This window comes from Podarcis raffonei, chromosome 4, assembly GCF_027172205.1.
Source record: "Podarcis raffonei isolate rPodRaf1 chromosome 4, rPodRaf1.pri, whole genome shotgun sequence".
Taxonomy (NCBI): Eukaryota; Metazoa; Chordata; class Lepidosauria; order Squamata; family Lacertidae; genus Podarcis; species Podarcis raffonei.
In genome coordinates this window covers 20,249,149-20,271,370 of record NC_070605.1, presented here as the reverse complement: position 1 = coordinate 20,271,370, position 22,222 = coordinate 20,249,149, and the positions used below count along the sequence as shown (strand labels likewise).

The following is a 22,222-nucleotide window of genomic DNA, read 5'->3' as shown; positions in this document are numbered from 1 at the left end:
AAAGGTGATACACAAATGTAACTAATAAATACATTGACTGACAGTGGCTTTCTGGAATTTCAGGCACAAGTCTCTCCCAACCCTACCTGGTGATGGCGGGAATTGAACCTGGGACCTTCTGCTTGCAAGGCAGATGCTCTACCACTGAGCTAGTCCTTCCTGCCATCATCTTTTTCCACTATCCTGTTTTCTTCTTCTTTGGCAATCACTCATAGCCGAGCAAGATTGTCTTCCATAAACATGGTTTTAACAATGAGTCCATAAGTGACTGTGGAGGCCAATTCTGGATCCACACGTCCTTCCACAGTGGGGACATTGGTTTCTGGGCGGGAGCTGATTATGGTGTGGATTTGCCAAGCGTGCTTTCCTCTTAGCACGTTTCTCCCTTGCTTCCTGAGTTTGAGTGTCTTCAAGGCCATGACACCTTTGGTAAAGGCTGTTCTCCAATTGGAGCGCTCTCAGGCAAGTGTTTCCCAATTGCTGGTGTTTATTTTTTAGATTTGCCTTGAGACAGTCTTTAAACCTCTTTTGTTGACCACCAGCATTACAGTTTCCATTTTTAAGTTCGGAATCAAGTAGTTGCTTTGGAAGACGATCATCAGGCATTTGCACAACATGTCCAGTTCAACAAAGTTGATGTTGAAGAATCACTGGTGATCTTTGCTTCTTCCAGTACACTGGTATTAGTCCGCTTGTCTTCCCAAGTGATGTGTACAATTTTTTGGAGACACTGTTGATGGAATCTTTTGAGGAGCTGGAGATGGCATTTATAAGTCCATGTTTCACAAGCAGACAGTAAGGTTGGTAGTACAATAGCTTTGTAATCAAGCATTTTGGTTTCCCTCTAAATGTCCTGGTCCTCTAACACTCTGCACTTCAATCAGGAGAAAGCTGCATTCACAGAGCTCAGGCGATGCTGGATTTCAACATCAATGTTGGCCCTTGTGGAGAGATAAGTGCCCAGGTAGGAGAAGTGATTGACATTCTCCAACGTTACACCATTGAGTTGGATTTGTGGCACTGCAGAGGGGTTATTTTGTACTTGGTGGTGCAGCACTTTGGTTCTACACAGTGGCCAGCCAGGTGTTCTCAAGAAGCCCATGCGCGCAGCACAAAGGCAATAGCCCTCCCTTTGCTAGTATCCTTGGCTTAGAGAGCAATTGAGAAGAGAAGAATAGGCACTTTTGAAAACATGAATGTACTTCACATCTGAATTTTAATAGACCCCCCCCCCCATTGGATCAGATCAAAGCAATGACAAAAGAACACATTAGAAATGTTTCATTATCACCATGGCCTTGACTCTACCTTGCTGGTTTCTATTAAAATAAACAGGCAGTGCTTTCTGACTGTAGGTTTTTCAGATGTTCGCTAAAATGATAGCCCTTGGTGCATAGACAACAGCTGGGGCAGCACATGTGGACTCCTGTTTTGTTTTGCTTTTAATGCAGTGATTCTGCTGATCTGATGTTTCATAGGAGGTGGGAGAAAATAAACCCCTCTGCTCCCACTTTGTGATTTATTTTTAACAGGGCTCAATGTTTACAGCCCTGGCAGATGGGTGTGCAAAGCAGCAACATCAATGTGTTCATGTGGTTGCTTTTACAGCTAGGGAAATGTGCTTATATTCTCCTTGCAGGATTGGGGGACATAAATTATATCAGAGGTGGAAAACCTTCTTCAAGCCAAGGGCTGCATTGCTTTTGTGGTAACCTTCCTGGTGTGGTGGTTGGGACTGGAAGCAAAAGTGAATATAGCTATTACCTTTGTACGACAGGCTAGGTTCTGCACATATTCTTTCTATCTCCCATCCAAACAAGCGAGAGGCATAATCAAAGTTGAAGGACACCTTGCAGCCAAGCAAAAACACTCAAGGAGGGTGCAAGCAGAGCCTGCAGGAGGTGTTACCTGGGGAGAAGATATGTGGCTGGGGAAGAGTCTTGAGGACCAGAGAGAGGGGCCTAGAGGGGCCCATTTGGACCCTGGAATTGAGGTTCCCCACCCCACCCCTGCCTGGAATGGCCACTTGGTAGTCTATGAAGCAGAGCAAGTCTGTATGATCCCTTACTATGCTGATGGCAGCTCCTTTGGTAGAGCAGGAGACTCTTAGTCTCAAGATTGTGGGTTCGACCTCCACATTGGGCAAAAGATCCTCGCACTGTAGGGGGTTGGACTAGATGAGCCTCATGGTCCCTTCCAACTCTACAATCCTATTATTCTATTGTTCTGTTGCCCTCCCTCCCACCCACCCATCCACCAAACACATTTATTACATGATCCCTGTTTGACCAGTATCACACAGCAAAGAAGTCCCTTTAAGTAACACAAATGCTGGTGAAGAAGAAATAACGGATGCAAACCGGGACCAACAATGTGCAAAAGGGTAGTGGGTTTCTTTCTTTCTTTCTTTCTTTCTTTCTTTCTTTCTTTCTTTCTTTCTTTTCTTACATGAAATTCAAAACAGAAACCTTTACACCGAAAATAAGCATTGCAAACACACAAAGGCACAACACTAATACCGCAACCAGCATGAGCAAAATGTTATGTGTGCATATTCAGAAATAATCCCTATTGAATGCAATGGGTCTTACACCCAGGTAAATGTGCATGCACAGGATTACACAGCACATGTTACATCTTGCTACGCTTTGTGTATGTTGCTTCCAGCTGTAGCTACTTAGAGATTCTATTTGCAGAGGCTAATCGCAGGGGAAGCGGTCCAGAGGTTGGCTGTTGGGGCAAAATAAGAACAGAAGCAAAGAGCTGATGGATCAGGCTAAAGGTCCATACAGTTCAGCTTCTTCTTCTCAGAATGGCCAACCAAATGCCTGCAGGAAGCCCACAAAGAGGACCTGAGCACAACAGCATCCTCCTCACTTGCGATTTCCAGCAACTGCTATTCAGAGTCATTCTGCCTCAGAAATAAACTTCCAATCCCTCTGTTACTGTCTAGGAATCAAGGAATGATAGCTCTGGAGCCTATCATGTTTGGCCATCCCTGTAATGATAGAATTGTAGCAAGAGAACACATAGGCATGTTCTGCCTTTTCTCCAATTAGACAAAGGACAAACTATACATTACAAATACTAGCAATATATGGCTTGACATTTAAAAACAAAGGTTCTTAAGTATCTCATTATGGAGGACACTGAAAGATGTCCAATACAAGGTTATCTTTGAGGTGGCATTTTGCTCCATATAAACTTAATAGGATTTGTAAGACTGCATTACACGAATGTTCGAGATGCCAGTTAATCAATGCAGATTTTATGTATCTTTGGCAGGTATGCAAGGTTGTGGAGGATTATTGAAGGAAATTCTGAAGATAATGTGTTGTGTGACTGATAACAGGATATCCTGAGGTTGGTTGACATTTCTGAATTATTTCAAGGACTCCATTTAATTTAGAAACAAATCCCTTTTTCAAAATTTAATTAAGCCTCCAAATATTGTTTTGGTTCTTTACGGGGATCTCCCTAAGGTTTTGTCAAATATTGGAACGACTAAGAAAAAAGGTTTGGACTTCTCTGGGATGAGGAAATTGAACTTCAGCGATAACACCCAGGGAAGGAATCGTATGGTGAACATCTTTGTGGACAGATGGAAGATACTGGTGAATTATAATCATCACTATAAAAATATTCATTTTGGTGTTTGCAATTCTGTAATGGAACCGGAAGAATAAAAAAATAGAGCTGCTGTTATCTGTTCGTGAAAGCTAATTCTGTATGCCTATGACATATAGAAACTCCGTGAAATGTGGATTGGTTCAGGTAAAAATCTCCTAAGGCTTTCTTAAAGCGGCTTAATTCCACATCATAATCTATCTCTGCTTTGGACATTTGTCAGATTCCTGGGGCTCAGTTGGAGACTCCTTCTCCCTCTTCTTATCCTGCGACTGCAGGGGATCACTAGATAAGCCAAATTAGACAGCTACGTAGTTGTTCTAGCTTCACAGCAAAGACTAAAACCACTCTAAAATACCCCCCACCAAACAACCACCCCAGTATCTGCTTCCATCTACATGGAAGCTCCATTCTGTGGAGCAACATCCCTGTTTGAGATACGACAGGCACATATTAGCTGCGATTTCTGGAAACACCTGAAGATTGAAGATGGTGGGCAGAGCTTTCATTCGGTGTTCCAAGCAGCCAACCAGACACTCTTCAGAATACTCCATTTCCTTCCCTTCTGCCTCCTGAGTTTCCATCCCGAACCCACAATACTGAGGCCCAATCTGTCCTATGCAGAACTTTAAGAAGTATCATATTACTTTAAAATGGCTTGGAAAAAGAGTCCTGGAAACTAAAGTTTGTTAATGGAGCAGAGAGCTGTGAGGAGACTCGTTTTTCCTTCAGAGAGCTACAGTCTCCAAACCACTTTGGGAATTGTAGTTCTGTGAGGGGAATAACAACTCTCAGGACCCTTAACAAACAGCATTTCCCATGATTCTTTAGGGAAAATCTATGACTTTTAAAAGGTGAAATCCATGACACTGTTTTAAATATATAATGCAGATGGGGCCTCGGGCCTCATTGGGCTGTTCTTGAATCTTCGCACCTTCAGTTAGGATATGTGGAGTCTTCTTTTCCGAACTCCCTTCTGCAATAAAATTCTTCCCCATTGTTTCTGGAGCTTGACAAGTCTCCATCAAAAATGTCACCCCTCTTTCCAGCAGCTATAAAACTTCTAAAACTCCGAGACACTTGGGAAACGGTTCACAGAAGGCAACCTGCTACAAAGAGAAAGCGGAACTCAAACACCTTGTCATTTAAACTTTCTTTTCAGACATTTGTCCACATTTTCCCTCTTTCCTTTTGTCGAAAAAGCTCCAGGCAATGTGTTTTTAGAACTTTTCTCCTTCAGAAATGTCACACGCCAGCAACTGAATGGCCATCAGGAGGTGGGGGAGGGGAAAGAAGGAAGCAATGGGCACTGACTTGCCTAAAAAAAATCCTGTTGTTTGTTTTATTTGTTAAAGCTTCACTATGGAACTCATTTTCCCCGAGAAACAAATCCCAATTCAGAAATGCCTGTGAGGCTGCAATCACACAACACTTTATCCTGTTTTCCTGATTTCCCCCAAACTTTGATTTCCACATTATATTTGAGCTTTTACATGACATAAAAGCCACTTTCAGAAATATAGCACTCATTTCCATGTTATTTGCTTCCAGGAAAAAACAACAGTTTTCGAATAACATGGAAATGACCACTAAACTTACACTATATTTTGCTGTGTTTCTGGAAGTGCCCCTTATGTCATTTTGAAAGTTCAGAAAGAATGAGGAATTAACATTTGTGGAAACACCGGGAATACGGGATAAAGTGTCATGTGACTGTTGCCTAAGAAACTAACACCAATGCCAGAAGCTGCCATTTGCAGATCTCAGGGACTGAAATGGAGGTCTTCTGGCTATAAAACAAGTGTTCCAACACTGAACTGTGATCCTCCCCTGTCCTATACACACCATGCACTGAAATTATTGGCTTCATTATGATAAGCATGAAGACAAACTTGCCCACAAACATTTAAAGAACCCTGAATCAGCAGGCTGTCATTTGAAACTCCTGGAGCCATACTAAGTAATAACTGAGGAATATATGCATTTGAGAGACAAAATCCTAGGTTGGGGATATTAGGGGGAAAATTTTATCACCACAAAAGTGAGCATTTAAATATTACTTTTACTCTCAGAGTCAAGTATCATAGAAAACAGCTTGACATCTCAGGCTATTGTGTGAGCATAACTTTTGTAACAAAAGAACCTCACCAGTATCCTTTCAATTGATTTCTCCCCCTTTGAGCTGCTGAAGTGGAAGCAAGATTAAAGGTGGCAGTTATTGTTCCTTCTCCTCCAGAGTCAATTCTGATTACTTTTGGACAGCTTTTGAATACTCGCTTACAACTTTTGGGTTCCGCTAATGGCAAGCGTGAATATTTTTGAATAACAAAGGTTGACAAAAGCTGCTCATATATTCCTTGGTGTCAAAATACATTTACGATAATGTAACTCTGCAAAGGAAATTAATACCCTCAGACATTTTTTCCCTCTCTTCACTCATGTCATGACAAAGACAAGTTCCCCATGTAGAATGGTCTCTGCTTTTGTGTTTGTGTGTGTGTGAGAGAGATGTCTGCCTGTCCAGTTCACAGCCCTACAACAATGGAACTAAGGTGAGTCCAGACAGCCTATCTTCCACCATCAGATGAAAATCATTGTTTGTTGTGAGATGTATTCAGAATGGTTGTCTGTACCCGAGCACTATACTTCCAAGCATATCATATGTACATGACAAAGCACAACCTATCTATTTATGATTAGTTTAGAAAAAAGCTATTTTGTAGTCTGTATTGTTGAGATGTCATCTGTCAAGGCAGTAAACTTTCTTGTTGTATAAAATGTCACTGTCCTCTTTATTCTGTCTCCAAACATTTTAGCGACTGAGAAAAAGCACCAGAATAAACTGTCTCCCAGAAGAGTGCATTTTGTGATAACAGAAAGCACAGAGCTCGGCTCAGAGACCATCTTGGCAGTGAGTTCTGGAAGACCTACTGCCTATCTTGCCGGCCTTTTTCCACCTGGCCCTGACTGACTCCAACTACAAAAGCTGAGGCTGCTGAACTGACTCTTTTTGGATGGGGTGTTGTTTGGTGAAGGTTGTTTGGGGGAGGAGTTGCTATTGTTGATTTTTTGTATCTTTCTTTTAGATCTTATGATTTATAAGAGCCAGTGTGGTGTAGTGGTTAAGAGCGGTGGACTCGTAATCTGGTGAACCGGGTTCAATTCCCCGCTCCTCCACATGCAGCTGCTGGGTGACCTTGGGCTAGTCACACTTCTCTGAAGTCTCTCAGCCTCACTCACCTCACAGAGTGTTTGTTGTGGGGGAGGAAGGGAAAGGAGAATGTTAGCCGCTTTGAGACTCCTTTGGGTAGTGATAAAGCGGGATATCAAATCCAAACTCTTCTTCTTCTTCTTCTCTTATCAGTTAAGTTGTGTTTTTTTCTGTCTTTTAATTATTGTATGTGGCTACTTTTGTTATGTTGCAGCTCTGTATTTTTTTTTTATGTTGTAAGCCACCTTGAGCATGGTTTGAAGTGTGGAAAGGCAGCATTCAAATAACAAATAACACATATGAGCTTATTGTTACAACAACTACCAAGATGGAATTAGCAAAGCTTCTGGAACAATTCGCCTTTGCTTCAGCACAATATCACTATCTCTTGCAGGAGCAAAGGCTGCAGTTTAACTATGTGCTGTGTGAAGAAGTATTTTCTTTTGTCTGTTATGAGTCTTCCAAAATTTGGCTTCATTATATGTCCATGTGTTACCGTCTTATGAGATAGGGAGAAGAAACTTTTGGACTTCTCCTTCCTCTGTGGTTTTGAAGGAATAAAACTCCCGGTTCAACCCGAATGTGACAGTCCAAGGCCTTATCAGCCAAAGTCATGGCTCTAAAGCCTTGTTTTAAATTGTTACCATCTGCTGTAACTAAGAGATAGTGAACAGAGCAGGCTGAGAGACAATTGATTTTGCTAGTCAATGTTACTGTGTTTGCATTATACAGAAACAAATTAGGCAGATCACACTGGTGCTCAGAGAACATCTGCTGGACAAAAAAGAAATCAAAAGCAGCAATAGATCAGACAGATTTTCCCATTTTGCTAACACTGAGTAATCTGTGGCTCAATGTAGGTGTTAGGCCTAGTTTCATTATTCTTTCTCCTCACCTCCTTAACAAAACAAAACAAAAACAAAACAAAAACAGGTTGCATTTTAACATAAGAACAATGGAGGTTAAAGGTGTGATGTAGCTTAACTTCCAGAGCAGCTTATGAAAACCACTAGTAAGTCATCCCCTACCTGCAGGTTTATAAACTGAAAGACTGGCACATGAGAAAAGTGGGATGGGGAGGGGAGATGGAAAAGGAAGCTCAGATACCAATTCCTACATTTATAGTTCTTATAACACAGTAGTACAGTTTTGTTTATTCAGAGTCTTGGGAGAAGCCACGAAACACAGTGAATTGCAAAAGTGCACCAAAAAGCTAATTGTTTCTTTTCTTACCCAGATAATGAGCTTTTCCTGGGAGTGTCTATCTAGTAGCATATTGACAATGGTTGTGAGTTGGAGTAATTTTGGAGCAGCTAATTGTGTCTTTAGTAGATGTTAAGTCAAAACACTTTTCTAAAGGATAAAGGTCACTACAGAAACTGAGTGTTGTTAGGACACACACACACACTTTTAACCATACCATACCCTCCAACACTGTAGACTTGCATTCCTCAAAGACATATTCAGAGCAGACCCACTGAAATTTATTGACATAACTAACTTAAGTCTATCGATTTCAGTGGGTTTACTCTGAGAGTGATTTAATTAGATACAACCCTAGGAACAATAGCAACAGAGCATGTGTATGTGTTGTCTGCCGTGATTAAGATGAATTAGCTTATCACTATATTTTTGTCTCTGTAGCCAATAATGGATTATCTCGTAAATTAGCATTGGTCCATATTTATACTTTCACCACCGCCAACCCCCAATTAAGAAGACTTCAACTCAGAAAACCCTTGGGAACCTCAGTCTCTAATGCTTTGGCAGAACCAGCAACTAATAAAATATATGCTTTAAATAGTTCCAACTGGAGGAACCAGATACTCAGGCATAGATGCAGCTCCTGTTTAAGTCTCACTCTGAGTTTGACAGCTGCTGAAACAAAATTTGAGCTCTGCTATTGTAGAATTTCCAGCTAGAGCTGTGCATGGAGCTGTCCAGGGTACTGTAATATCCTGAAAGTCAAGCCTTCCCTTAACCTAGGCTAAAAGGACCCCTGACCATTAGGTCCAGTCATGACCGACTCTGGGGTTGCCGCGCTCACCTCGCTTTATTGGCCAAGGGAGCTGGCGTACAGCTTCCTGGTCATGTGGCCAGCATGACTAAGCCACTTCTAGTGAACCAGAGCAGCGCACGGAAACGCCGTTTACCTTCCCGCCGGAGCAGTACCTATTTATCTACTTGCACTTTGACGTGCTGTTGAACTGCTAGGTTGGCAGGAGCAGGGACCGAGCAACGGGAGCTCACCCCGTCACGGGGATTCGAACCGCTGACCTTCTGATCGGCAAGTCTTAGGCTCTGTGGTTTAACCCACAGCGCCACCCGCATCCCTAACCTAGGCTAGGTGTGGGGAAATCTTGTCCCTCCAGATGTTGCTGAACTACAACTCCCATCATCCCAGGCTGCTGACCATGCTTGCTGGGGACAATGGGATTTGTAGTTCAGTTATATTTGGAGGATCAAAACTTTCCTATGTCTGATCTCAATCATGCCCTACTTCAATTTCCCTTGCTCAGTTTGCCCAAATCCATACTGCTATCTAAGGAAATATGCTACTGAGGCTGTTGCTTGAAAGATTACAGATGATATCTACAGCAGCAGGCAACTGATAAACTCTACATGCAGCAGGTGACCATAGATCATGGATAGGCAATCTAAGGCTTGGGGGCCAGATGCGGCCCAATCGCCTTCTAAATCCAGCCCACGGATGGTCTGAGAATCAGCATGTTTTTACATGAGTAGAATGTGTGCTTTTATTTAAAATGCATCTCTGGGTTATTTGTGGGGCATAGGAATTTGTTCATTTTCCCCGCCCCAGATATATAGTCTGGCCCCCCACAAGGTCTGAGGGACAGTAGACCGGCCCCCTGCTGAAAAATTTTGCTGACCCCTGCCATAGATACATAAAATTGTATAGCTGGAAGGGAACCTGAGGGTCTCTAAACCAACCCCCGGCAATGCAGAAATCTCAGCATTTATTTATTTATTTATTTATTTATTTATTTATTTATTTATACCCCGCCCATCTGGCTGGGTTTCACCAGCCACTCTGGGTGGCTTCCAACAGAACACTAAAATACAATAATCTATTAAACATTAAAAGCTTCCCTAAACAGGGTTGCCTTCAGATGTCTTCTAAAAGTCTTGTAGTTGTTGTTCTCTTTGAATCTGGTGGGAGGGCGTTCCACAGGGTGGGTGCCACTACCGAGAAGGCCCTCTGCCTGTTTCCCTGTAACTTGGCTTCTCGCAGCAAGGGAACCGCCAGAAGGCCCTTGGCACTGGACCTCAGTGTCTGGGCTAGACGAAACAGGACAGATTGCCATCCAATCTTTGCTTAAAAACCATCAAGGAAGGAGAATCCACCACCTCTGGAGAGAGTCCATTTCACTGGTGAACAGCTCTTACTGTCAGAAAGTTCATCCTGATGTTTAGTCAGAATCTCCTTTCCTGTAATTTAAATCCATTAGTTTGGGTCCTACTTTCCAGAGCAGGAGAAAACAAGCTTGATTCACCTTCCGTGTGATAGCCCCTTAGATATATGAAGATATCTCCTCCCAGTATCCTCTTTTCCAGACTGAACAGACCCAGCTTCCTCAACTGTTCCCCATAAGGATTGGTTTCCAGACCCCTGATTATCTTGGTTACCTTCCTCTGCACACATTCCAGCTTGTCAACATCCTTCTTAAATTGTGGCTCCCAGAACTGGACACAGGACTCCAGGTGTAGTCTGACCAAAGCAGAACAAAGTGGTACTATTACTTCCCTTGATCTGGACACTATACTTCTGTTGATGCAGCCCAGAACAGCTTTAGCTTTTTTTGCTGCTGCATCACACTGTTGACTCATGTTAAGCTTCTCCACCACTGGCCATGAACTATTCATCAGCTTTTTGCTAACGTCTGATATACAGAGCTGCAACAAGCACTGTCACAAAAGGAATTGCGTGCCCGTTCTTCCAACCAAGGCTGATTCTTCGCAATTGAATCAGACACTTTACAGACTTCGCACCAGCTTTCTTTTTGTGCTAACATCTCTCGGGAAGTGATAATGAGTTTGAATTCCCTTTCGGCAAGCAGAGTGTAAACCAAGTTGGCTAACTTGAGCATTACACCACTGATGGTATATGTGGGTGTCGGCAGTTTTAAAATAACAATTGTAATGCGCAAAGCTTGAAGGGTGGTATGGTACATTAGTTCAGTGCGCCAGCAAATACAGCTTGTTTTATTTATGTGTCATCTGGGGAAACGGTATCAGTTTCTGGCCTGAAACTGTAGTTCCAGTATGGCAAGTTCTGCAATCCCATTATAGCACATTCATCCTTGGTGGGGATCTAGTTAATTAAACTGCTGTAAGTAAAACTAACACCGTGTAAGCCTGTGGAGCTGTACTCAAAAAGTCCATTGCTATGCTGCATTTCAATGTTTTGCATACATTTTGTTTCTAATAGCAACTGGTATTTTTTACTAGCAGATTCCCCCCCAGGCATTTTTATGCGTAATAAGTGTGCTGCCATGCACATATAGGCACTTAAAAACTATATTTACTAATATATATGTTGAGCCAAGCCCCACTACTACAACTTTGCTGTCCTATCCACAGGCTGTGAATTATTCCTCCTGCACTTTTCATAACTCTGTTCATGTTCTTTGCTACTGGACACAGTGTTCTCTCTTCATGTTTAACTCACAAAGAAGCATCACCCTCACGTTGATTTTTCTTCAAACGTAACTTCGGGTACCAGTCTCGCTGGGTAGGTTGCATCATCACAAAGCCAGCTGGGAGTGAGAGCAATTAGATCACTGATTGCCCTTATATGGCATGGGGAAATTCTTTTGATGCAACCTTTTAAAACCACCAAAAGGGTTTTCCACTCTACAAGAAACGGACGAGGAAAGTTGGAACTTTCAGTTTAGCCCCAGTAACTGCAGCTTAAATTGTTTGGCACAGAAGGATTCCTTGCTACCACAAAAATAAAATAATAAAATAAAATAAAATAAAATATTCCACCCCACAATCTGAGCTTCCTCTGAAGATGGAATTCCCACAATCCATCTGCAACAAAACAGCCTGCCCTGGCTCTTCTGTTCCTGTATGAGAATCCCATCTTTGACTAGACACTCTTTATGCCATATAGTGAAAGAAATAAAATGTGCCCACAGTTGCTGTTTTAATTTATTAGTTGCTTGGGGCATAAGAGGCCTCCAAGCATATTGCAAAATGTAAAAACCAAAAAGATGGCATAACTTCTGGGAAAAGAACAAAACATTGCAGAAGAAAGTCATACCATTACTTATGCACCAAACCGAAATTCAACTTCCGCAGCAAAACTATACCATCAATAGATGGAAGCATTTGACAAGAGGAGAAGAGAGAGATTTCCTTGAGTGTATACCTCTAATGTAGACCTTTCTCTGGGCTAACAATGTGCTAAGCACCATTCTATCTAGAATTCAAACATAGGAGGCAGAGTTTGGTATTTTGTTTGAGTTTGTTTGTTTTGGGTCTCCATCAGTGTCTGGCCTGGGGGAACTTTGCCTGCTCCCTGCCAGAATGAAAGCCATGAATGTCCGTGGGCATGCAGAGGCCCAAGTTACTGAATCTGAAATACCTACATTGGCTCCCAGTACGTTTCCGAGCACAATTCAAAGTGTTGGTGCTGACCTTTAAAGCCCTAAAGGGCCTCTGTCCTGTATATCTGAAGGAGCGTCTCCTCCCCCATCGTCCAGCTCAGACACTGAGGTCTAGCTCCAAGGGCCTTCTGGCGGTTCCCTCACTGCGAGAAGTGAGGTTACAGGGAACCAGGCAGAGGGCCTTCTCGGTAGTGGCACCCTCCCTGTGGAACGCTTCCCCATCAGATGTCAAAGAGAACAACTACCAGACTATTATAAGACATATGAAGGCAGCCCTGTTTAGGGAAGCTTTTAATGTTTGATGCATTACTGTATTTTAATATTTTGTTGGAAGCCAAATATAAACAATAAATTATTATTATTATTATTATTATTATTATTATTATTATTATTATCTGTACCAAGAGTTAGGATTCGAAGCTGTGTCAGGCCATTGATCCTTATAGGCCAATGCTGTTAATCCTGACTGACAGCCAATTTCTCCAGGGTTTCAAGCCACAGTGCCAGCCCTAATGGGAGACACTGGGGATTGAATATGGGAGCTTTTGCATGCAAATCCTGTGCTTTCCTACAGAGCTATGATCTCCCACCCCTTTTTATCTTTTAATGCAACTTACAATTTCACATTCACTTTTCTCTTGAACCATTTAATAAACACTTTAATTAGGAACATTCATATTATGCTATTCATATATTATTATACACACAACAATGTGTATAATTATATACAATAACGTGTATAAAATGCTTAAACTCTTAGGCATAGATAGGATATAGACAGAATATGTCTAATTTTGTTATTATTATGTGTAAAATAACAATGTGTATATTATGTCAGAATTGTTCACGGTTTTAGCAGAACTGATTAAAAAGCATTGCTTTTCATCAAGATTAAGCAGTGAAACAGTGATCTATTTTTATTTGGGTTGACATTTTAACTGACTTCTCAAATAATAAGATATATCAAAAGCTGAATGAAAGCAATTTAAATAAAAATAAAAATGAAGTTTTCCATCTTCTCCCTTTGGGAATATGTGCAGCTGTTGCCCCAATCTGTGATATACTTTCTATTTTGGTTTCATTTTATTTCACATTCAGGCAACTGTCAAACTTTGGGGGGAAGCAAAATGCACTTGAGGCTGGCATGCCAGCAAAAGCATCCGATTAAAATCCATGCACATCGACAGGAGAAAACCCTTTGCATTAATGTTCTTGTCTAGGAAAAAAAGAAAAAGGAAAGAAAAATTCCAATTATAATACTGCAGGAATAACTATTAATATATGAGTCAGTGCGTGCTTGCCTTTAAAGGGAACAGGGGAGATACAGAGAAAGGAAAATTAGCCATTGATTTGATTTCAAAGGAAATAAGAGTGATGGAACTAGCAGAGATGGGCAAGCCACCTCCATGGCTGAGTTGAGCTACAGTAGTTAAGAGCATAGCTGTCAACCATCCTTTATTTGGCGGAAAACTCCCTTATCCCAGCGCCATTTCCCACTGCTGTCCCTTATTGATGATGTCCCTTAAATTTCCCGGGTTTCAAAGGAAGCAGCTCCTCTCCCTCCCTCCCTGCCGGCCAGGGAGGAGGGAGGCTCCAACTGTGTTGCTTGGCTGCGTTGCTCACCCAATAAAGAGTCTAAGAACGACTGGGGGGTGGAGATTGCGTGCCTTGTGCCCGGCCGCGTTGCCTGGGGACTCGCCTTTGCTCAGCGCTTCCCAGCGGAGAGGTGACAGTGGTTTTCCTTGCTGCATCCCCTTTGCCAGGTTGCTGCACTGTGGGAACCACCTCTTGAGGCTTCGTTTGGCTGCTGGCTGGGCTTTCTGCCTTTGGCTCAGAGGGGCTCAGAAGTTGAACATACCTGTGCTCGGAATTGGATGGATATGTCATCGACAGCCCACTCACCCTTGCCGGGGAAAAGGTCTGTCTGGAGCGGGGGCACATGGTGGGGGAAAAGGAAAGGAGCTGGTTGAGTACAATGGCGGGTGGCGATCTCGTGGGAGGGGGGGCTTTTAGATTTGTTTTGAAGGTTCCTTTGATTGACTGTTATGGGGGAAAGGAAAGGAGTTGGTTGACTAAAATCCCTTATTTTGGCAGCTGATCCCTTATTTTCGAGGCTGCTGGTCCCTTATTTTCAAATCTGTAAGTTGACAGCTATGGTTAAGAGTGTGTCTCATTTATTTGTTTAGATTCCAAGTCATACAGGTCTTTTGAAATCATCTGTAAAAACTCAAAATCTGATTGGAAGTATATCAGCAGTCGCTTCAGACTTCAGACTTTTAAGTTGAGGGATTATATGGTGCTGACTGGCTATGCCGTTCAAAAGCATTTTGCACCAGCTGCAGTTTTCAAATTGTCTACAGGGGCAGCATTACATTACTGTGCATTACGGTAATCCAAACAGGAGGTTATCAAAGCATGAATGACTCTCGCCAGGTTTACCTCCATCCTGAATGGCTTTAGCGGGCAAAAGAGCCAGAGCTGATGAAAGCTCACTTTTCTAAGGACTGCAATGAGACAATCCATGTGCAGAAACTGGAATACGTGAAAGGGTGGTGGACAAGTTAAGTATCCTCATTACTGCAGGTAGTCAAGGCAGGTTTCACCTTCACAATGGTATAAAGAAAGACTCAAAACAGAACATTCACTAATGCCAGGCTCTTAAAGACCTCACTTGTGGCTAACCAAAGCCAGCCCAAATCAGAAGGCTTTATGATGCCTCTGAAAATGTTCAGGCTCAGCCTCTGTAAAGACTTCAGAAAGACACTTGAAGGCTAGGCGATAACTTTGTAGCTGCTCATCTTGCCTCAACTTGGCCTGAAGATGGAATAACCAAAGTGGGTTTTCTCCACGGTAATGAGAAGAAAAGAGGCAAATGGCAGGATGTATTTTGTTAGGGGTCTTCAGCCTGACACAGTAAACAACAACAACAACCCAAAAAACCAGCCCACCAGCCATGTAAGGCAGAACATCAGGTGCTCAGTGAAGCTTCTGCAACTGTGACACACTTTATTTGCCCTTGTATTTGGTGACTGGTATTTGGACTGGTATTTGTCCATTGTAAAATTTTAGCCATTTGAATTACTTATTATCCATTCATAATAAAATTACAAGTAATCTTAAAACCCTGCTAATGTATTAACCTGTGTATTTTAGCAGATAAATACCATTTTACATCAGCTACCTTTTCAAGGTCAATCACAGACTTGTTTCACTGCCATTGTCTCGTGTAAAGATACAACAGCATTTAAAGCAATATAATTGACAGCTTGTACCTATAGATAAAGTAGAACGATGAGATGTCACAGGAATAAATACTCTGCATGCATAAACTGTAAACATTATATATGGAGTCAACACTAAAGCATCAGTTGATTGGTCAATGGAAAACTGTAATTGATTGGTGAGCATAGATTTTAATCGGTAGAGATGAGAGTAAAAATTACATGTGTCCATTTTCTGAAGGCATTTTGCTCCTGGTATGTTACTGAAGTAATGAAGAGTAAAATATTAAATTTGGGCTTTAAAAAACTCAATTGCATCTTGAACTTCCTTCAGTGAAAACAAACCATCCTCTCATGGCTTTGGTAATATGTGAATGCACTTAATTCATTGATTGAAGGACAAGCATGTAATCATCTAAATATTCTCTGATCACTTGGCAATAGGGCTGAACAGATCGACCAATTTTTGGTCCATATCAGTTCCACATGCATGCATACATAGGCCCTTTCCATTCCATATTTTCAAAAAATACATTTGTGTGGTACACACATTTCCCTAAAGTACACATTTTATACATAATTGTGTGTGCTGTTCAGTAACCTTTCACTGGAATATGTATTTTTACATCAATTTTCCAGAAAAAATGATTTCCCTATAAAATATGCATTCTTGTATAATTTTTTTTTAAGTGCATCACACAATCTAGAGAAGTGGATAATCCAATTGACAGCTGCATTCTGACCTGCTGACCAGTAAATTAGATCAATTTGCTTTAAAATGCAGAAGAAAAAAGTTTCTCCTCCATCCCTAGTTGGCAGCCCTGGGATACCCTGTTGTGTCTGAAGCTGTATCTCACCCTTGCCAATAAAAAAAGGGGGGAGATATCACCCTACCATAAAACCTCTGCACAGGATGTAATAATACTTTAAAATCACTTATAAACTGATTAAATCTACACTGTACTCTCATTTTTTTGAGCAGCCTTAAAGATTTTATTAATTTGACCCCTTCTTCATTATTTTTAGAAAGCCTGATCTTGCTGACATAATTAATCCCTCCGTCGCAATAGCAAACCCAAATTACCAATAAGCAGGTAACCATGCCCTTCTAGCTAACTTTTGGCTGAGATGAGATGCATTTGTGGTACATGTGTGACATCACATGTATTGGAAGGAGGCTGCAAGGCCCGATGAGGCCCTCTGCCACTGTGGAGAGGCCCTGTGGGGCCTTGCCCCTCACGATTGGAGGGTTAGTCCCATACCCACATACATTCGGGGAGCTGAGCTGTCCTCAGCCCCACAGAGTTGGCGTGTAGGCCTCCAGGCCTCTCTCTCTGGTCCTCCAGGTCTCTCTCTATGGTCCTCCAGGCCCTTGGAACTCTTCCCAGCCACACCCACTCCCCTCAAGCCACACCCTTCACTACCCCTGCTTCATATCCCAAGCCTTTTTGCCTGGTTGTACTGTGTTCTTCTTTGGGTGGACAATAGATAGAAGTATACAAATGCATGTAGAAGTTAGTGTGCTGGACAAAGGTACAATTTGCATTCGTTGCTCCACCTACCACTGACATGTGGGCTTCAGAAGGTTGCCCAGGAGGGACAGTGGTCATTGAAGGTGAGCCTAATCCCATCCATGTCTTTCTCTCCATCAGGGCTGGGCTATGAGTGATCTAGGAGCTGTGAAGCAGGAGCCGCAAGACCAGTAGAACAAGTTCACAGAGCAAGTTGGGAACAAAGAAGTGGGCAGGGCTGAGAAGCAGGCGCTGGTTTTGCCATAGTGGAGAGCAAGTCAGAACTGGAAGACCAGCCCAGAGGCTACCAAGAGGCTACCAAGGAACTGCCAGAACTCAGAAAGTCCATGTTGCTCAAGCAAGGCTCAGTTGGAACAGGAAGCCTCTTTATGCTGTTTCCTGTCCAGGAGGATTGATGGCCAACCTGGTTGGGTGGAGTCAGTCCAGAGCCTGAGTGGACTTCCTGGAAAGATGGACTTGCAGTTCACTGGCTCACCACAGGGGGCTGATGCCAACAAATCCCAATACAGTTGCACCTTGGTTTTCAAACAGCTTAGTTCTCGAACGTTTTGGCTCCTGAATGCCACAAACCTGGAAGTGACTGTTTTGGTTTGCGAACTATTTTTGGGAGCCGAATGTCTGCTGGGGCTTCTGCGGCTTCTGATTGGCTGCAGGAGCTTCCTGCAGTCAATCCGAAGTCTCACTTCTGGAACATTTTGGAAGTTGAATGGACTTCTGGAACAGATTCCATTCGACTTCCAAGGTACGACTGTAGTTCTCTGACACTCTCGGAATTTGATTCCTGGCAGTTGGCATGAGGTCTATGGCAACAAGACCAAGACCATCATTCTCCTATGAAATTTCATCACAAAGTTTCTATGGCCAGGTGACTCTTCCCAGTTCCTTCAACTCTCAACTAATGCACCCTCCCTCTTTGGGTGTTGAAAGTGCAGGAGGGACCCATCCATATGCCTGTCACAATTTCTCTTCCCCTCTTCAGTGGTCAGTGGGATTGTATTTTATAGCAAGCAACAATTTCCTGGCATGTTCAAGTAATAGACTGACTCTTGGGATGCATACAGACTCCACAAAAACCCACAAAAACCCCCAGCTACACTTGCCAAAAGATGATCTCTGTCATAACATTAAATTAAAGCTGTCATTTTAAATCTCCTTAATCCCATGGCTAGAAAAAAAAATGGCAGAAAGGTATCAGGTAAGAACTGGAGATTGATCCAGATACCTTTATGCCTAAGGGATCAATCTGTCCTCATCATAATCCTCTTTTCTCTTTGTGATATGTGTAAAAGGTGCCCATCATATTTAAAACTCTGGTTCTCTTTCGGAATGCAAAATTTACTTAGATGAAATACCACCTTTAAAAGCCATGTGTATGATGTAGAGGGGTGAAGAGAGCAGAAGCTGTAGCAAAAGATTCTGTGAAGCAAATCTTAATACGAAAGTTAGTTTTCCATGAAAACAAATTATTTTCTTGTGATTTGCACAGAGGAGGAATGACTGCTGGGAGGAGCACAGAGAGAAGAAATGCCATGGTGCACCTGCAGCAACGCAACCGGACACCTTCATCTGCCCCAGCTGCAACAAAACATGTCTCTCCTATATCAGTCTCTGAGCAAGCACTACAACTCTCCAACAGTTTGACCTTGCCCCCTAAGATGCACTCTTCCATTGTCTCCTGAGGCAGACAGATGCCAACAACAACAGCCAAAGTACTGACACTGTAGCAGCCACTGGTTCAATTTACATAATCTTCCAAACCATGATTTGGGAGATCAGGAACAAGCTCTGCATTTGTGTGTTTCCTCCGTCTCCGTTGCATGCATTCTCCCTCCTGCCCTTTCTCCCTCTCTGCATGTACGTAGCTCAATGCAATGTTTCCTGTTTTGACTAAACCATAGTCCTCTTTTGTGTCTGTACATGACAAACCATAGGTTGCCAAAAGCCAGAATCACTGGCGAGGATCAAACTCTGATTTGCAATTCCTCTTTGCAGGGAAACTATGTTATTTTTCAAAACACAGACTGAAGTCTACAAACCCAATGACAAACTTTGGTTTAGTTACAGGTAGGTAACCGTGTTGGTCTGTCGTAGTTGAAACAAAATAATAATAATAATAAAATTCCTTCCAGTAGCACCTTAGAGACCAACTAAGTTTGTTATTGGTATGAGCTTTCGTGTGCATGCACACTTCTTCAGATACTTTGGTTTGTTCAACAAGGGACTGCAGTGGGGACACTTTGCAACTCATAGAGGTTCAATGCATGATTGCATCTGGGGAAGGCTCCTCACTCCCAAAATTACAGCTGATTTAATGAACGATGAATATGAGCAGCACAATGATTCCATGGGGCCAAAGGTGTTGCCCCACAGCCCCATTGTTCTCACTTTCCCTCATCACCCAAGTAAAGACTGAAGGGGGGCACAGCGTCTCTCAACAGAAAATAGGAAAGACTTCAAAGGCAAAGACCTGCAATCACAAACAACACAGAGAAAGAGGTTGTTGTCACCCCTGCTTCTATTTCCCCCAGTATTTCAACTCAGCAATTTAGTACAAAATAAATGAGAAACTGGATGGGATTTTAGAGATGCTCCACTCGCAATCTTCAAAAATGCACAGTGTTTGTTGTCAGCACAAACCATGAACATTGTACAGAAATGCACAATCTGTACTGGAAACAATTGACGATCAGTACACACTAGATAAATCTACTTACGGAATTTAGTTGGTACTAATAATGCTCATTGTCAAATGACCCATACTACATGAGATTAGTTTTCCATGAAATGGTGGGGAATGTTGCTCAAGGCGCTGATTTGCTCCATAGACTGACAATAAACCTCCCTATTTGTAATTAATAAATTTAAATTGAAAGCACCCACAAGTCTTTACAGCGGATCCAGCATTAATTAAAGTTTCCTCTTGGTAATTGTCCACACTGACTCAAGTCTTTATGGAGAGAAGTCTGCACATAGCATTCTCAGCATGCTCCCCGTGACATATTAATTATCCAGTGAAGCACAGCTGCTTCAAAATATTCCAGCAAAGCGGTCATATTATCCTAGATATCCAGTCCATGCAGGGCAATCATTTGCAGGCACGAGTCCATTCAGTTCAATTTGGCTTTTTCCTAGATAAGCATGTGCAGGACTGCAGCCTTAACTCCACATTAGGTGTGAGGCAACCTATGGTCCTTCTGGTGCCATTGGACTACAGCTCCCCTCATCCCTTGTCATAGACCAGGCACGTCCAACCCCCAAGAGACTGCAATCTACTCACAGTATTAAAAAAAACCCTGGCAGTGATATACCCATTGTCATTGGAGGATGGACCAGAGTTGTTGAGATCACTAAGGGTCCTACGATCAATCAGGATCAACCAGGAACACCCCACGATCAACCAGTAGATCACAATCAACCTGTTGGACATGCTTGTCATAGGCCACCCTGGTTGGGTTGTTGGGATCTGACATCCAAAACAACATCTGGAGGGCCACCAATTCCCCATCCCTGCCATAAACCTTGCCCCAGCTCCATTTTTATAGCTTTGTTATATCTACCCCTAACATGGGACTAAAGACCCAAAACACTTAATATGGGGAAGATAACCCAAGTGAAACTAATCAGATTCTCATCAAATCTGATTTATTCAGAGATTAAGGAGATATATCTTGAGACAGAGATATGAGGATACATGGAATTTTTCTCTCTGAAAGTAGTTGCATAGTGACTTTTTATTCTTATAGACATGTCAATTTATGACCGGGTGGCATTGCAAGTCTGGAAGACCTATCTGCAATCAATGAAGTACTGTTGCTGCTATTATTATTATTATTATTATTATTATTATTATTATTATTATTATTATTATTATTCCACCCTATACCCATAGATCTCAGGGCGAGTCACAACATAAAGAAGAAGAAGAGGAGAAGGAGGAGGAGGAGGAGGAGGAGTTTGGATTTGATATCCCGCTTTATCACTACCCTAAGGAGTCTCAAAGCAGCTGAGAGACTTCAGAGAAGTGTGACTAGCCCAAGGTCACCCAGCAGCTGCATGTGGAGGAGTGGGGAAGCGAACTCGGTTCACCGGATTACAAGTCCACTGCTCTTAACCACTACACCACACTGGCTCTATAAAATCACAATATACAAAAAACAAAATGCATATTAAAACAAAAAACAACAACAAAGGCAACCAAATAATCCCCCTTCCACAACACATTTAAAATTAAATTTTGAAATTTAGTCTATTTGCAGCTATTGCAACAGGTTTCATACATATTAAACACACCATGCTTAATTGTGCATGTGCTTATTCAAAAGAAAAGACATGTCTCCAAACATCACCATCCAGATTATGCTTGTGTCACTTCTTACTTGCCTTATCTCTAAACTAAAAAGTCCCAAATGCTGCAGCCTATCGTTATAGGGTGGGATGCGAGTGGCGCTGTGGGTTAAACCACAGAGACTAGGACTTGCCAATCAGAAGGTCAGCGGTTCGAATCCCCGCAAAAGGGTCAGCTCCCGTTGCTCAGTCCCTGCTCCTGCCAACCTAGCAGTTCGAAAGCACGTCAAAGGGCAAGTAGATAAATAGGTACTGCTCCGGCGGGAAGGTAAACGGTATTTCCGTGTGTTGCTCTGGTTCGCCAGAAGTGGCTTAGTCATGCTGGCCACATGACCCGGAAGCTGTACGCCGGCTCCCTTGGCCAATAAAGCGAGATGAGCGCCGCAACCCCAGAGTCGGCCACGGCTGGACCTAATGGTCAGGGGTCCCTTTACCTTTACCTTTATCTTTATAGGAGAATTGCTCCACCCCACTTGATCATTCTGGTTGCCCTCTTTAAACCTTTCCCACATGCCTATAGTGCATGAATAGGCCTATAGCTTACTATCCAGTGTTCTGCATAATAGTTTGAAATGATACTGATTCTTATAGAGTTTAGTTATGATCACCCCTCCTGCCAATCTGGAAGAAAGCAGTTAAAAACAAATGATCTTT

At 42.4% G+C, this 22,222-nt stretch overlaps 1 protein-coding gene and 1 non-coding gene across 4 annotated transcripts in view; both read right to left on the bottom strand.

The window, feature by feature from the left end:
- CNTN5 (contactin 5) overlaps positions 1-22,222 on the bottom strand; it is a 667,536-nt gene that overhangs the window by 370,961 nt on the left and 274,353 nt on the right. The gene's annotated exons all lie outside the window — the stretch shown is intronic.
- Positions 88-156, bottom strand: TRNAA-UGC (transfer RNA alanine (anticodon UGC)). Its single transcript has one exon. It is a non-coding gene; the product is annotated as a tRNA-Ala (tRNA).